This window comes from Equus przewalskii, chromosome 3 (assembly GCF_037783145.1).
Source record: "Equus przewalskii isolate Varuska chromosome 3, EquPr2, whole genome shotgun sequence".
NCBI classification, from domain to species: Eukaryota; Metazoa; Chordata; class Mammalia; order Perissodactyla; family Equidae; genus Equus; species Equus przewalskii.
The window spans coordinates 60,884,908-60,900,420 of NC_091833.1; positions in this window are offsets into that span (position 1 = coordinate 60,884,908).

Genomic DNA, 15,513 nt, shown 5'->3' on the forward strand with positions numbered 1-15,513 from the left:
ACCCTGACCTGATATTATTTGTTGATGGATCCTACCTCAAACCTGAAACTGGAGGTTATCAAGCAGGATATGTTATCATTAACTTAAGCTCTTCTTTGGAATATAGTCCTCTATCTGAGGTAAAATTAGATTGGATGGCAAAACTTACTTCACTTTCTGGAGCTTGTCAACTGCCCAAAGACTAGAGAGTAAACATATATACAAACAGTAAGTATGCTTTTGGAATAGTACGTGACTTTAGGATGCTTTGGAAGCAATGGGAATTTCTCACTTCTGTTGGAACCCTAATAAAAAATTAATAACAATTAAGGTACTTCACACTCCTTCTTCCTAGAGAGGTGGCTATTATAAAGGTTGAGGCCCATGTCAAAAGAGATAACAGATAAGCTGAAGGAAATGCTTTAGCAGTTTATTATGCCAAACAAGCAGTCTTAACCAAGGTTATGGTCTTAACTGAACCTCCAAAGAATAAATCTCTGGAAGAATTCAAATAGTCCATTATGAAATATCAACATTTAACTCCTGGATTTATCTTAAATCAGCATTGATGGGGAAACGTTAGAAAGACAGCTGCAGGTCATTTGTCACCTACCAATAACATAATCCCTGCCCAGGAACCAAGCCTTAAGGGCCCTTTGAACACCTTCAGATGTTCCTCTTAGGATGTGAACATGTTATAGCTTTTTGGGGCTTTTTTTTTGATGAGAAAGATTCACCCTGAGCTAACATCTGTGCCAGTCTTCCTCCACTTTGCATGTGGATCACCACCACAGCCTGGCTGCCAACGAGCAGTGCAGGTCTGCTCCTGGGAACCGAATCCTGGCTGCTGAAGTGGAGTGTGCCGAACTTAACCACTAGGCCAGAGGGCCAGCCCCTGTTATAGTTTTTATATGTCTATTTTAAGGATGGGTTGAAACATTTTCTTGCCAAAAAGTTACAGCCCTTACAGTTGCTAAAAAGCTGCTAGATTTTGTGCTTTTAACCTGGGATATATCGACTTTTATATCAAGGGATCAATATACACACTTCATAGGAACTATTATAAAAGAACTCAGTGAGTCATTACCTGTTACTCAGAAACTGCATTGCCTTGACCGTCCACAATTTTCTGGAAAGATCGAAAGAACAAAGGTCATTTGTAAATTGAAATGAACAAAGCTTTCAGAAGTCCTTGAGCTCCCATGGGCAAAGGTATTCCCTATAGCCCTTAGGGCCATCTGGTCTACTCCCCTGGGGACACATTGGTGATCTTTCTATGAACTGGTAACTGGAAGGCCCGTACATCTAGGAATTTCTCTTCTCATACTAGACTTCCTTCTCGCTGTGAACGAACATGGTAAAATATTGCAAGGGGCTTGTATACTATACTCAGTCCCATCAACAACAGGTTAAGGCCACCTTCCCACAACTTCTTCCCAAAGAGCCTCTTCATGATCTTCAACCAGGAGATTTTGTCTATGAGAAGAGATGTCAGACAAAAACTGGTCCTGAACCTCATTGGACAGAACTTTGTAAATAATAAATATAGCAGTGAAACTACAGTGAGTCAATCCTTGGGTTCACGTTTCACAACTGAAAAAGTAGTCAGAATCCCTCACAATTAAAAGGTTACTCCAACAGGAAATCTGAGACTAAGGATTCTCAGAGATCCTCTAGAAGCCACTGATCTTCAGAAGTAGACCTCTGACCCAAGATCTTCACAATAAGCCAATGATCTCAGAGAGTGGACAGATTCACTGAAGGTGTCGGACCAGAACCCCTGAATAATTCCTGTTTTGCTCTCCATTGCTTCTTTATAATCATTTTCATTTTCTATAGATCTCTGGTTGTCATACACTCATAACAGCCCCTTTTCTCTTTTCTTTCCTCTTTAGGATAATTATTAGATCAGAACAGAATCATTGTAATGCTATTATTAAATTATTCCCAAAAATAGTCACTGCCCCAAATTTTGTTGACTGCTGGGCATTCCATCCATTCCTGGATCCTCATGGTAAAACCTCTGGTAAATTCTGGTTTCATTAAATGGAATCATAGGAATTATAACCAATAGCATTTCCACATGCACTTTAAACATGGACCAACTACCTTAAACAAATCAACTTGTGACTTTGCTGCGTCCTTCTCTTCTAGAAAGAGGACTAATTATTACAATTTACTGTAATATCTACTTACAGTACTTACAAATTGTAAGTAGATTGTAATCTGCTTACAATCTAAGGTAACCAAGGTTACTCTAAATTTGAACTCAACAACCTTCATAGGGTGGTGGACCAAATACTCGCTGTCTGTAAGAGATGAACAGAGATCCAAATATGAAATGCAACTAATGTAGGGCCTTGGTTCTGACCTTCTGCCATGAACACTCCTTTTTTCCTGGCCCTCCAAGTGCCCCTACTGGATACGACTTCCTCTGTGTCCAGGATGCCTAGTCCTGTTTACCTCAGGCTAACACCTCATGTACTTTAGGAACAGTCCTCTGAGACTTGTCTGTACATAGAAACTCTAATTCTATAAATCATCAATCTGGAAATTCTGATTCAGACACAAACTCCAAAACAATGCCACCTTTGATTATTCAGGTATTCTACCTGGGGGAATTACTGACTCATTGTTTATGCAAACAATCAGAGCAGTGTTCTCACCTGTGGGAATCATACAAATGGAAAAGATTCTAAGAAATTTATCACTAGCTTTGGCAGAAGTTATTAATGATACCACCTCTGCTTTGGATGGAATACGGATCAATCTCAATACATTGGCATGAGTGGTGATAGACAACCACATCACTCTAGATTTCTTGTTGGCTAGTCATGGCGGCATCTTTGCCGTTGCTAATTCTTGCTCTACTTGTATCAATAGTATAACATGGTAGAACAAGCTATATATCACCATAATAAAAAAGCTACTTGTATTTCTAAAGTTGATCCTCATGGTCTATGAAATTTGTTCTTGGCTTGGGTTAGGTGATTGGAATTCTTGATTCTAAGTATTTTACGGGAACTATTAATTACTCTTGGTTTTCTCATAATGCTCCTTATGTTGGTCCATTGCATTCTGCCCAGAATCACCACCCTCTCATCAGATGATTACCATGATGGCCTAACAAAAAGTCAACACAATCTTGTCATGCAGTTGATTATGAAGGTGGTGGGATAGTCCCTGAGCAGTGAAGGTTGGATATCTAGCATTGCATGAGTTGGTTAACCTCTCACAGGTGAGATACTGACCAAAAAGGGAGATGAGAGACTGAATATACAAACAGTGGTCAGACCATATCATTCATGACCATGGAACTCTGACCCAGTATCTCTGCAGCAAACAGCCTGGGAAGGCAAACTACCACCTCTGCAGCAACTGGTCCAGGAAGTCAAAGTCCAACCTCTCTAGCAACTGTCCCACAATGGGTAGGGCACGATCAATCGCTGCCAACTTCTCTACTTTTTGCCTCTGCTTCCAGCTTAGGAGCAACCAAAGAAAGCCAAATATGCTCCCCAAACCAATTCATTTGATGCCCTGCTTTTCATTTGCCCTCCTCCAGCTTCCCAATGCCACAACCTTCAATCAGATCATATCTGAACCCTTCCCTTTTTTCCCACAATTGACCTTTCTCACTTCCCTGCCCGTCTTCTAATCTTTGCTAAATGCAAGTGATGGTGTCTAACTTTCTTGCTGTAGTGAACTGTGAATAAATAGCCTCACTTGTTCTGATTTCAGCAGTCTTTGTTTATTTCTACAGTTTCCAATCAATGACTTAGCTTTGTTTTAGGATATCTATAACAATGGGGATAAAGATAGTAAAATTGTAAAGTCAGCATCAGACATGAAAGGTAACTGTGAGGGATAGTGAGGGAAAGTTCTTTTGTTAAAATGAAGGAAGAGCAGTTTCTGAAAAATTGCCTAGAAATCTTCTGGAAAGTATGAAGGGGAAGAAAATAAGTGATTTGTTTGGCTTTGTAAAACGACTTGATGGGCTGGATGGAGTCCTTATTTTTTTACGAGAAGAAAAGAAAGGGAAAAAATGTTCAGCACTTTGAATCTGAGAGCAATCTTCCCCAGGTTCTAAAAGCACTTTGCAAAAATTCTTTGGTGTCAAGTATTATAAATCTGTGTGCAAAAATGAGAAGTGGGAGCATCGTTGATTTTTCCAGGAGAGTAGAATAAAGATTTTGTACTTTCCCGTTAAACATTTGCATAATTATCCCAGTACCATATTATTCCATAAGCTAGTCTGTGCAACAAGCTTCTATATATTATGTATGTTATGTCAATTCGTAACAATAAAAAAACCAAACAGTTTTTGACTTCTAAATTTAGTCTGTTTCTCCCTACTATGTAAAGAAAGCTGGAACTGAAGTTACATATTTATACGGAGTGATTTTATGGCATGAAGTAATCCTTATACCTCTCCTCTACTCTGTTGACAACACTTCCTAGTATCTTGAATTTACTCTCTGTGCCTTGATTCTATAAATAAGGAAGGAAAAAACCCCTTGCTTTACTCTTCATTTTTCTGCTTTAGTCTGGAAGATCGCTTTAATATTATAAATGTGGCCTGTAAATAGAATTCTTTGAAGCAAGGTTCATTGCTTTAGACTCCATCAGAATGGTATGGAAAAAATGATTTAGGTATATGCAATGCAAGTTGCTATATATTATTTTTAACTTGCAATTTACTACTAATATAGTCAGTCTTATTTTTCTAGAATGCCTCCAGTGTTACCTGAAAATTTCCAAAAGGTTAATACTTAAAACGACAGCAAGTGTCTGCCAGGTGTGGTTCTTTTAGCAGAGAGATGGGTAGTGAAATAAAATACCAACAGGACTTTACAATTCCAGGGAGGTTGACAGAGAGTCTTCTGATTTTTCAAACTGGCCTTTCCTTTGTGGTCTGGGCTTCGTCCCTGTCAAGGTCAGAACAGGAAACTGGGCTTTGGACACTGCCACTGACTTGTGGAATCTTATAGCCCACTTCAATCTGACCTTCCTTTTTTTTTTTTTTTGCCTATGTTTCCTGTCGTATAGGTGTTGCTGCAGTCCACCCTGCACAGATGATACAAAAATTAATTACCTCAGTAACGCTGTACTGTTGAGGTTAAGCTTGTCAATTTGTCATTCTTTCTTTCTTATCATCTTTGCACACTCCTATACTCTTTCATAAGGATTTCATTTCCCCTTACGTTTCACCTTCTCTCATTAACTGTGTTGTCCTCCTAGTGTTACTGTTCATACTTTTCAAGAGTAGAATGTGATACGTAAATTTGTATTCCTTTCCTATTATAGGTCTTTGAACATGAAACTTAAGATTTACTTTCCTGGTTTTTGATACTTTTCTCACAACAAGAAACTGTTTGATCTTCTTGCCCTAATAAAATAGAACTGGCATTTTTATCCATGTACGTCTATCCATGTGTTTAACAAATACTTATTGACCACTTAATATATGTCATACATTGACGTATAGTATCACAGGCACATCCCAGATGGCAGCTGGGATCCCCTTTTCTTGGACATTTAAGAAAAATTATTCACTTATTGCGCATCCCAGAGGAAGCCCATCACCCTTGGCAAGGTTTTGTAGTTATTGTTGTTGTTTTAGATTCCGCAGGCTTACATTCTCCTGGTCACCTCACTCTAATTTCCTGATGACTCCAATGACTCGATTTTCCTTGTGTCTTGCCTTCCATGGCTATTCTATTTTCTATGCCCTGAACAGACCCTGGGGTGGAGTTCAGCCCCTTTCCTTGATTTCCTGCAGACCTAAGACATTCTTGCTTGTAGTACTTTATTAAAGATTTGGGGTGATGGAGTGACAAAGGACCATGTAGAAAATCATTAAATGTGAGTGCTTCCCTGCTCTCTTTTTAGAATCTGTTAGGCCGCCTTCACTACAAAGCTGGCCAGTTTTGCCCCCCGGCCCACTATATATGCAGGCTGCTTGTTCCTTTGCTCTCTCAGTAGTGTCCTTACATTTCCCCCTTACCTGCTTCCAATTCTCCCAAATTCCTGCTCATTGTAAACATAAAGCAATTTTCTTCTCTCTTGGTTTCACTGGACCATTTCAAATCATACTCTGGAGGTCACAGCCATAGTGGACTGTGAATCTTTTTTGTTAAATAGAAGACTACTCGATAGAAAAATTTTGCCACTCCCTGCGGGGCAGAAGTGGTTGCAGTTGGCTTTGGTTTTAAAAAGCAATGGAGTTTTCCCCTCCCTGCCACGTGTAAACAGCGCACTGTGATGGGAATCACTACAGAGATCTAGACAGAATGTGGTACCATTGTTCAGAGGGGATACCTGGGGAAGGCAGGGAAGCCTCACAGAGCTGAGGCTTGAACTGGTTTTAAAGCATGAGAGTGAATTTGCCAGTAAGAAAATTAGGAAAAAAGACAAGAAAATCATTTATTCTAGGTTACTATACAAATACTGGTGTAATTAGAGGAACTTATTACTTATAATTAGTAAAAGTGTGATAAATCACTTTTTTATCCCTCATATTTAAAAATATATTGTTATCCTTTCTCAACTCAACCTCCTATCATTTCATGTTTTCAAATCCTTACTCTCAGTGAATCTACTCTTTATTTCACCCTCTGCTCCTTTCTGTCTTCTTCTTTTGTTTGGACCCTGTGCTGCCCTGACCTGCTTTCTTACCCTCTGCTTCACTCTATCAACTATGTTCTCTTTAGCAGGCTTGACTATGTCACCTCCTTTACCAGTATCTTACACAACTAGTCAGTTCTTCAATCTGGATAACCCCACATTTTTCCTTTTACTCTTGCTCCTTTCTTGCTAAGAATAAGAGATAAGTATGAACTGAAGGCAATATAATTTCCTGTCCCTATGCTAAACAATAATTGGGTATACTTTCTTGTCCCTTTGCTAAATAGTACTGAAAACAAACACAAAATAACCTAGCCTCTTGTTCCAGGAAATAGTTGCTCTTGAGAAATAAGACTGACAAGTCGATCACCAAGATTTTCTTCAAGACCCTTGCCTCACTGCGCATGTCATTCCAAAGCTATTACGTCACAACTCTGCATAATCTCAACCAGTTTCTTGCCTTTCAAGACCTGCCTAAAAATCACCCAGCTAGGTTCTAAATCCTATAAATATCTTCCTCTGACCTCCCTCTTCCAAGAAGCTACTAAGGCTCTATCAAGATGCTCTTCTGTCTTACTAAAGTCTAATACTTGGCTTTGCTTGGTAAAGACATTTTCCTGTGGCTTTTAGGGGAGTCAGTAAGAATTATTCCCACTTGATGTCCTATAGCTTCATGCTATAATTTTGGCTGCATCCTCTCCACTGTCCAGCAATCCTTTTGATGTGGATCAAGGCTGCCCCAGGTAGAGAAGCCCAAGGTGACCTGGCCTACATGCTGATCTATATGACCTGATGGATTTTATGGTGTGGATTAAGGCTTTCCCAGGGAGAGAAGCCCAGGGCATCCTCACCTACATGCCGATCTGTATGAACAGATTCATATCTAAAGTTATACGACCACACAATAACCAGACCCCATCTGCACTGAAACCATTTAATGACTTTTTACATCATCTTTTCTTTTTCCAGTAAAAATAAGTCACATACCCATGCCGTATAAATTTAGCCCTACTCTCAACCCATGTTTGCAGCAGCAGCTCTGACTGCCCATGGGTCCTGTCCCCAAGCTATTCCACACTATTCTCTAAATAAAAGAACACTACTGCCAGATTTTGAGAGTCCAAGAAATCTTTCTTTCGACTCTTCAGCTCGCCGACCCCGCATCATTTTCACTGATCTATTATTCTTTTTCAAACTTTTTTGTCCTAGATGTCAATAGCAACACTATAGCCCTCAGTTTCAGCAAATGACCTGACTTCATCTTCTCTGTGCCTAAGAAGACAGGAAATGAACTATAAGAACACTCTCCATGTGGTCTTCTTTCTTAGATTTATCTTCTCCATTGATTTCTATAGCTCCTGTGGTCTTCATCTCATCACTGCTCTTTTTTTCTCTTTCTTACTCATCTTTTGTCATTTGCTCCTTAAATATGTAAAAGTGTCCTCAAGGTTATCTTTTCTTTCTGTCCTCTCTTTGAGGCCAATCTCATTCAGTTTCATAGCTTCAACAGTGATCTTATGCAGACAGTTTTACTAATCTGCATTTCTAACTCTAACCTCTTATATGAACTTCAGACATGAAACTTTCAGAAGAACTAACCTCAGTTTCAACAAAAATCATGCTCTTTCCTTCTCCCACGTCTGCTCTTTATCCTGTATTTCCCATCTCAGTTAATGACCATCCTCATGACCTTTCTCTAACAAGGAAAATAAACAAATAAAAACAAATTAAAAAAAAAAGCAATATCTAGTTGTGGCAGGATTTCCGGTTAAGTGGAGCTCAATTTATTTTTCCTAGCAAACATAAAGTGAAGTCTCAAATTTTCTTACTCTATCATTCAGATGTGCAAAGGAAACAGAATTTCTTCATATTATATTTTGGATTGGAAGGAATGAGAGGTAACACTCAGATGTATGTGCCTAACCTCACCATGAGCCTTAAAAGCCAACTTGCTCCTTTTCACAAAATCACAGATGTCTTCTTCCTACACATTCCCATCCTCTGTCCTCTCACTGATGAGGTACAGAAAGACAGCCACAAGAGATCAACATGATAGCCCTGCCGAGGAAGACTGACTGCCCTGCCTCCTGCTAGAGGGAGGAAGAAAGGAATTAGTCTTGTGAGGCTTATTTATCTTCCAAGGCAATGGAAACTTTTCGAATGGCAACTTTAGCGGATGAATAAATTAGGCATGGAGGGGAGTCAGGGTAGAAAGCTATTGTGATGGGTTTCTTGGATGGGGAAGTTGGGAGTGGAGAGGAGCTGTACCTCAATTCAACAATGGCTCTGAGGCTGTATCCTGCAGCCCGGCAACTGAGTTTTATCTTAGTCCCCTCTGCAACATGAGAGGCTTTGGCTTAGAACCTCTCTGTATCTCTTTAAGAACTCCATCCTGTCATTTTTACTTCTCTCTGTTGGTATCATGCTACTGGTACCAGGGGGCCACACTACACTTTGGTTTCCTCCAGAATTCTAAACAGAACGTGGTACAAGAATCTTTTAACCCTCATTTTTCCTGTTAAACCTATTAAATTATATGTTTTAACTACCAGATTTTCTGCCCAGGATGTTGTGGGACCACCACAAGGCATGTAAGGCTGACTCCTGCTTACTCTTCTGAACATCCTCCTTCTCACACATCCCTGGATTGGGGCTGGATGGGCCTTCTCTTTACTTCCCTCCTCATCTCTATATCTATTTTTATTCATTTTCAAAGTGGAATGCACTCTCCTCTCCCTTCCCTAAGATATAATGTAGAATGGCTACTGGAAATCATACTTTATGGGGAAAATAAAATCCATATCAGTTTGATACATTCAGATTATTATCCCTGCTACCACAAAAGTTATTGATATTGTTAAAGAAAAAAAATTCACTGACATTTGTCAAAGATGGTAAGACAGACTTTATTCAAAAAGAGTTAGATGGGTATAGGGCCACTGCAATGGGCTTTTACAATATGGAGGGACAGGCTGGGTTCAACTCTGTATATAACATGGGCAAGCGAGACTTCATAGCCAAGGAGTGGGATGTGGGGGTGAGTGGACTGAAAATTACTAAGAGGAAACATCAGGGGTAAAGGGGATTCTGGCTAAAATGACCTAACAGGCTTCTTGCTGAAGACAGGCCAGGGTGGTCAGACATCACCTGGGGAATGGTGGAGGATGAGGAAGCTGATCAGATATCGGGGGTGGGGTGGGAGGTGGGTTCTGGTTGAACTGATTTAGCAGGGTTCTTGCTAAAACTAGATGTCACAAGGAAGTGCACAGATGGGCCTAGAATAAGGTTCAGGAGTCTAATTAAAGTTCAGTCAAGCAAAGAATCTTTGTCATATATAGAAATTTTGGGGTCAGGGGATTGGCAAATTTGCAAAAGGATCCCTTTTCTGGCAGAAAAAGGACTGAAGCCCAATCCTTTCAGCTTGAATGTAAAGGCAGAGATATTTGAAAGGGTGGGAGGGATGTTTCTGACCAAGACCTAGTGGCAGAGGAAAGCAATCAGGCCAGAGTTGGGGTGAGTGGAGAGAAAGAAGCTAGTTCTTTACTGAGGTGTGTGACTGATGAGAAATGTGATCTGGGACCGAGAGGCAAAAGACACTGGACATATCCCAACCTAGGCTTCCTGGGACATGCAGGTGCTCTGGGAGTTGATAATGCCTGGAGTCTGGGGCCCATTTTTCCACGGTGGGAGAAAGGCTGACGCCATCCGCCCGCCTCCTGGCAGCTTCCCTGTGGCCTGGGTCAGGCTGGCAAGGCTGAGATAGGAGGCAGAGCATTTCTTGAGTCCCTGCTCCAACACTGGTTCTCCAGTTTCAAGGCTCAGTAGTCTATTCCATGTCCACTATTGGAGATGTTTGTGACAGTTTCCAACTTTAGGGGGACATTTCTGATTTCTGGTTCTGGAAGCAACTTGGGAGCAAACAGGATCGGTCCCTTGGACATAAGTAATCCCCTGGAAATTTCTGAGGATCACCACAGAAGGGGCGATCCAAGGAAGAAAAGAAAGATGTGCTCCTAAAGGGTGAGATGGTGTTTGGGACATTTAATTGCAACATAAATGGTGTGACCATATTTTGTGTTCCAAGCTGGAAAACGGGTTTTATCAGTGGAGCTATCACTTGCCAAAGCCTCTTGTTTGCCCTATTTTAATTCCATTCAGATTTACTTCTTATTTTCTGTTCTTGCTGCCCAAGTTTAGGCCCTTCTTGTTCTCCACCTCTATCATTGCAGTAGCCACTGAACCGGTGTTTGCCTCTGAAGTTTTGCTTGTGTGATCTGATATCCATAGTATCAAAGGGGTTACCTTCCCGAGGCACAGGAAGGAGCTTGTATTCATCTTTACTTTCCATTATAATGTAATAAAGTCTAAATTTCTTAATGTTATTCAAGACCTTCCGTGATCTTACTGCAGCTTATCTCCCAGCCTCAGCACACATCACACTTCTGCTTGCATTGCATCTTCCCACGCACCCTTTCCTTCAAATACACTTGACCACTCTCTGCCTCTCCCCAAATACGCCGCTGCGGGTAGACCTCTGTCTTTCTCACGCCTCATCAAATTCAGTGTTTTTTCTAGTTTTCCCTTATACCAATAATACATGAGCTATGTGCTTCTATGGTCTTCTGCACCTCTCATATAACATTTCTTTAATTCTACTGTATGTTTATTTCTGTCAATGACTGTCTCCCCCAGGGGGGCTGCAAGTTCTTTCAGGCAAGGTTCTGTCTGAGTCATCTTCCGGTTTCCAGAGTGTTCTGCATCGTGTCTACTGCACAGTAAGTGCTCACAAACTTTAAAATGAACTCAATTGAGGGGCTGGCCCAGTGGCTGAGTGGTTAAGTTCGCGCGCTCCGCTGCAGGCGGCCCAGTGTTTCGTTGGTTCAAATCCTGGGAGCGGACGTGGCACTGCTCATCAAACCACGCTGAGGCAGCGTCCCACATGCCACAACTAGAAGGACTCACAACGAAGAATATGCAACTGTGCACCGGGGGGCTTCGGGAAGAAAAAGGAAAAAATAAAATCTTAAAAAAAAAAAAATGAACTGAATTGAATGGACAGACATCGTGCATGGCTGACACTGATGTAGACATTTGGAAGGGGCAGATAGGCGGGAACAAGTGAAGGTGTCAGGGTGTGTGGTGGCCTCTGGAGCAGCGTGAGCACATTTATGCGTTTCACCTGGTGGAACAGGGAAAGGCAGAGATTGTCAATGAGAAGCTTCCTTCATCCCAGCTACACAGCTCTTCCTCCACTGACCTCTTTCTCCTGGTTTTCTGAGAACTAACCATACAACCTCAGCCTATAGCTCGTCAGTTTCTCACAGATGCTCAACACAGGAGGGATGAGATCTAGTGCTCAACTCGAGGGTGGGGATGGACCCAGATAAAAGGACATAAGACAGCTTGCTTTGCCATCACGGTTCACCTCACCCAGCAAGAGTTTCCTCAGGAGTCTAAATAGCTGTGAAATAAAAATTTAATCATTTGTTGCCCTTAATAGCTAATAAAACTGATTTGCTCTGTTCAGGTAGCTTTCTGATCATCTGTCACTGTCACTTTATTCTCTGGCATGAAGAAATCTCCATGGCTGAGGCAATGTCTGCTGTCCTGCCCTGCCCTATTCCCTGAGCCTGGGGACACCAGGCTGGCACTGACATTTGGGTTCCCCAAGAGCGATGCTGCCACAATCAATGATGGAACTTGGGGAGCATGCCAGACCCTCGAACCCTTTCTGTTGGACAGCATGGGCAATCACAAGTTTGTCACCTCATCTGATGATGGGGTATCTGCTAACGCAGTTGTTGGGATTTTGGAAATGTAATTGTCATCCAAATAGGAGTTGAAAGGCCACTGCTCCTTGGTCAGGCTGTCAGATTTCATTATAAAAATATAACGCAGTTTCTGATGTGGTGGTGGGAATGGAGTACTAACGGACTGCAGTGTTTTTGCTGTGTTACTGTCTGTCTCTGAGTCTAAAGCTTACTATCAACCTAATAACATACTTGTAGATGGACAAAAAAGACTAAACTGTTTCCATAACGTTAAACGTGCATCTTGATAGCAAAGTGTGTGCTGATCTCAGAAGCGTTTAACTGACGGGGAAAATCTTCATTTAATAATCGAGGCAATATAAAGACTTCACAGATATGCAACGGTTATGTTAGCCAAGCAGAACTCATGGAATGTGATGAGAAAACAATTTAATCTACCTTCTGTGCAATTCATTCAAGCCTACTTTAAAGTTTTTAGGGATAGCTCTTTACCAACCACTTAAATAAAACTTAAATCAATGCCCATGCATTTTCTGGTTACTCTTTTTGTCTCCAAACGCAGTTTCAGTTCAGGACTTAATACGTCTAAACCGAGAGAGGAGACTGAGGAATTAAGTGGTCTCGTTAACCAGGATCTCCTGATGGAAGTCCATTTGGCACAAGGGAAGGTGACTTTTTCATTTGATTGCTGTGACTCCTTCCTTTATCCCTGAGGACCTAGTGGAACCCTTCTAGGTTCTTTCTGCTGAGGTCTACTTAGACCTTCAGATAGTCTTCTTAGACAAGAGCTAAGAAAACTTCACACTAGCTTTCTTGTGTAAGATCCACAGCTAATCTACAGAGAATATTCGTTTTTTTTTTCACCCTAACAAACTCTGGGAACATAGGCCAATCTGAAAGCAGCTGCTATACCTTCACTTCTCTATCAGAGCAGTACCCAGCCGCTCTGATATTTCATGCTCCTTATATTTCTGCAAGTAGGAGAAGCAGGATCTAGGCACTGAAATGAAGTACTCAGGACTTGTTCTCCGTTTCCCTTTTTTTTTTCCTTCATCTCTTATGTTAAAATGTAATTTTAAAAAAGTAAAATCCTGACTCTTAGGGCTATATAAAATGAACCAGCGTCAACAATTTTATTTAACTTATTAATTAATGAGAGAACCATAAAGATATTAAAACTGGTCCAAAAATCATTTGAGGAGCTAGGCCTTTATAGGCAACTCAACAAAGGCATGGTAAAATAAGATTGCTGGATGGGTACATAAACTGTCTTATGTCTAACAGGGCAATAAACTCTAACCTTTAGGGTGATCTGTTCCATTGGGACATTTAGTCTCCATAGGGACATTATTTACATCTCCATCAGACAAATATCCACAAGGTAACATGGGACTTCACTACTTCTGGATCTTTAATCAATAGTGAAGACAGAATCAAGTTCATTTCCCTAGGTAACCCTTGGGAGGCGTTCATGCGTGAAAGAACATGTTATCTAACTTTTCACCTTATCTCTGAGTTTTGCATAGTTTTTCACAACACTTGGCTCTTCTTCCCTCTATATTTGTTTCTTTCTCAGGCAAGCTTTCCCTATGTATCAATCTCTGGCAGCTTCTTAGGCTTGCATTTTCCTTATTGTTTGCAACCCAAGTGGAAAAAGAATGTCACTTTTCAAAAAATTCCATAAAAATCCTGTACTTTCATTTCATGGCCTGACTTTTGTTTTGGGCCAATCCATGCTACAATCAAAGTGGCCAAAAGGATGGAATATATCAATTACCCTTTCCTGGGACTCATGGTCCCTGGAGCTGGGAAATGTGTCAATTGCATCCAAACTAAAAAGACTGAGAGTGAGGTAGAGGTGGTTTCCTGAAGAAAAATAAGGATTCTGTTACTTGAAGAAGAGCAAATGCGTGTTGTGCAGTTAGTCAAAAGCAATATTTGTGCATATGTTTGTGCTCACTCAGACCCTCCAGCCTCTGTCAAAGTCTTTCAGAGGTTTGTGGGGATCCTTGGAGATTTCTTAAAACAGTGCATGAACTACTGTGCTCATGCCAGGAACTGCCAAGTGCTGGGGGCCATTTACTGGGTATTGCCAGGATATCCTACCTGGTACAACTATTGCTCTGTAGGCATTCCACCCTCTCTGTGTGCAGCTGGGCCTCCACCAAGCAATGTTGCAAGAACGTTGGAGGCCTCTTGGTGCCAGCATTCTGCTTTGGCTGCGGCAAAGTGAAGAAATGCCCACTCTCTTTTTTGTGACAGAGTTTGCTAGAAAGGTTACAAAACACTGTGTTTTGACCCCATACTTTTAGAGATATTTTTAGTGAACCTAGTCTTTCAGTTTTTATTAATTTATTCTTAATTAATTAGCTCCCTATTGAACTTAGACATGGAGTTAAGAGACAAAGAAGAATGACAAACATTGTTAGGTATTCAAAATAACCAGTTTCCTGTCAATGGAGGCTTTGTTTCTGTCAGGCTCCTGGAGTCTGGCTGCTTCTTCCTTAGGGATGAGTTCTCCCAAGAATCATCTGGGTCCTCCTGCAGTGACCCGTAGGCCGGTTGCCACAATATTCTGCCCAACATGCCCAGGCACGGCCACATATTCTTTGGCTTCAAGCTGGGAGTCCAGCTTCAGTAACAGAGTCATCAAATATCATAACAAAAAGAAGCTTACATATTCAGGTCTCTATCATTTGGCAGATGCAGCGATGAGGTTTGAAAGAGGTAAAATAATTTGGCCAAGATGATTCAGCCCATTAGTGACAGACCTAAGACAGATCCAGACCTTTTGACATCTTCACAAGTACTCTTTCCTCTTAGATTTCTGCCTGTCCTAAACAGACAGTGATATATGGAAATTATATAGAGAGAATATTATGTTCAGAAACTACCTCCTGGTATAGAATCAAGTAACATTCTATTGTCCACACATTAAAAAAAATGTCCACAGAATTTAATTCAGAACTATCCTATATATGGGAAATGTCTGCCAGTCCTAGGTGGTAATGTTGCCAATTGAAAAAAATTCCATAAGAGAAGATTTGCTCTCTGTTTTCCCTTTTCTCGCCTCTCATTATTTGATTACATTATGAGCTTTCCCAGTAGTTCTCTGAAGATGGAAGGGAAAGCTTGGCAG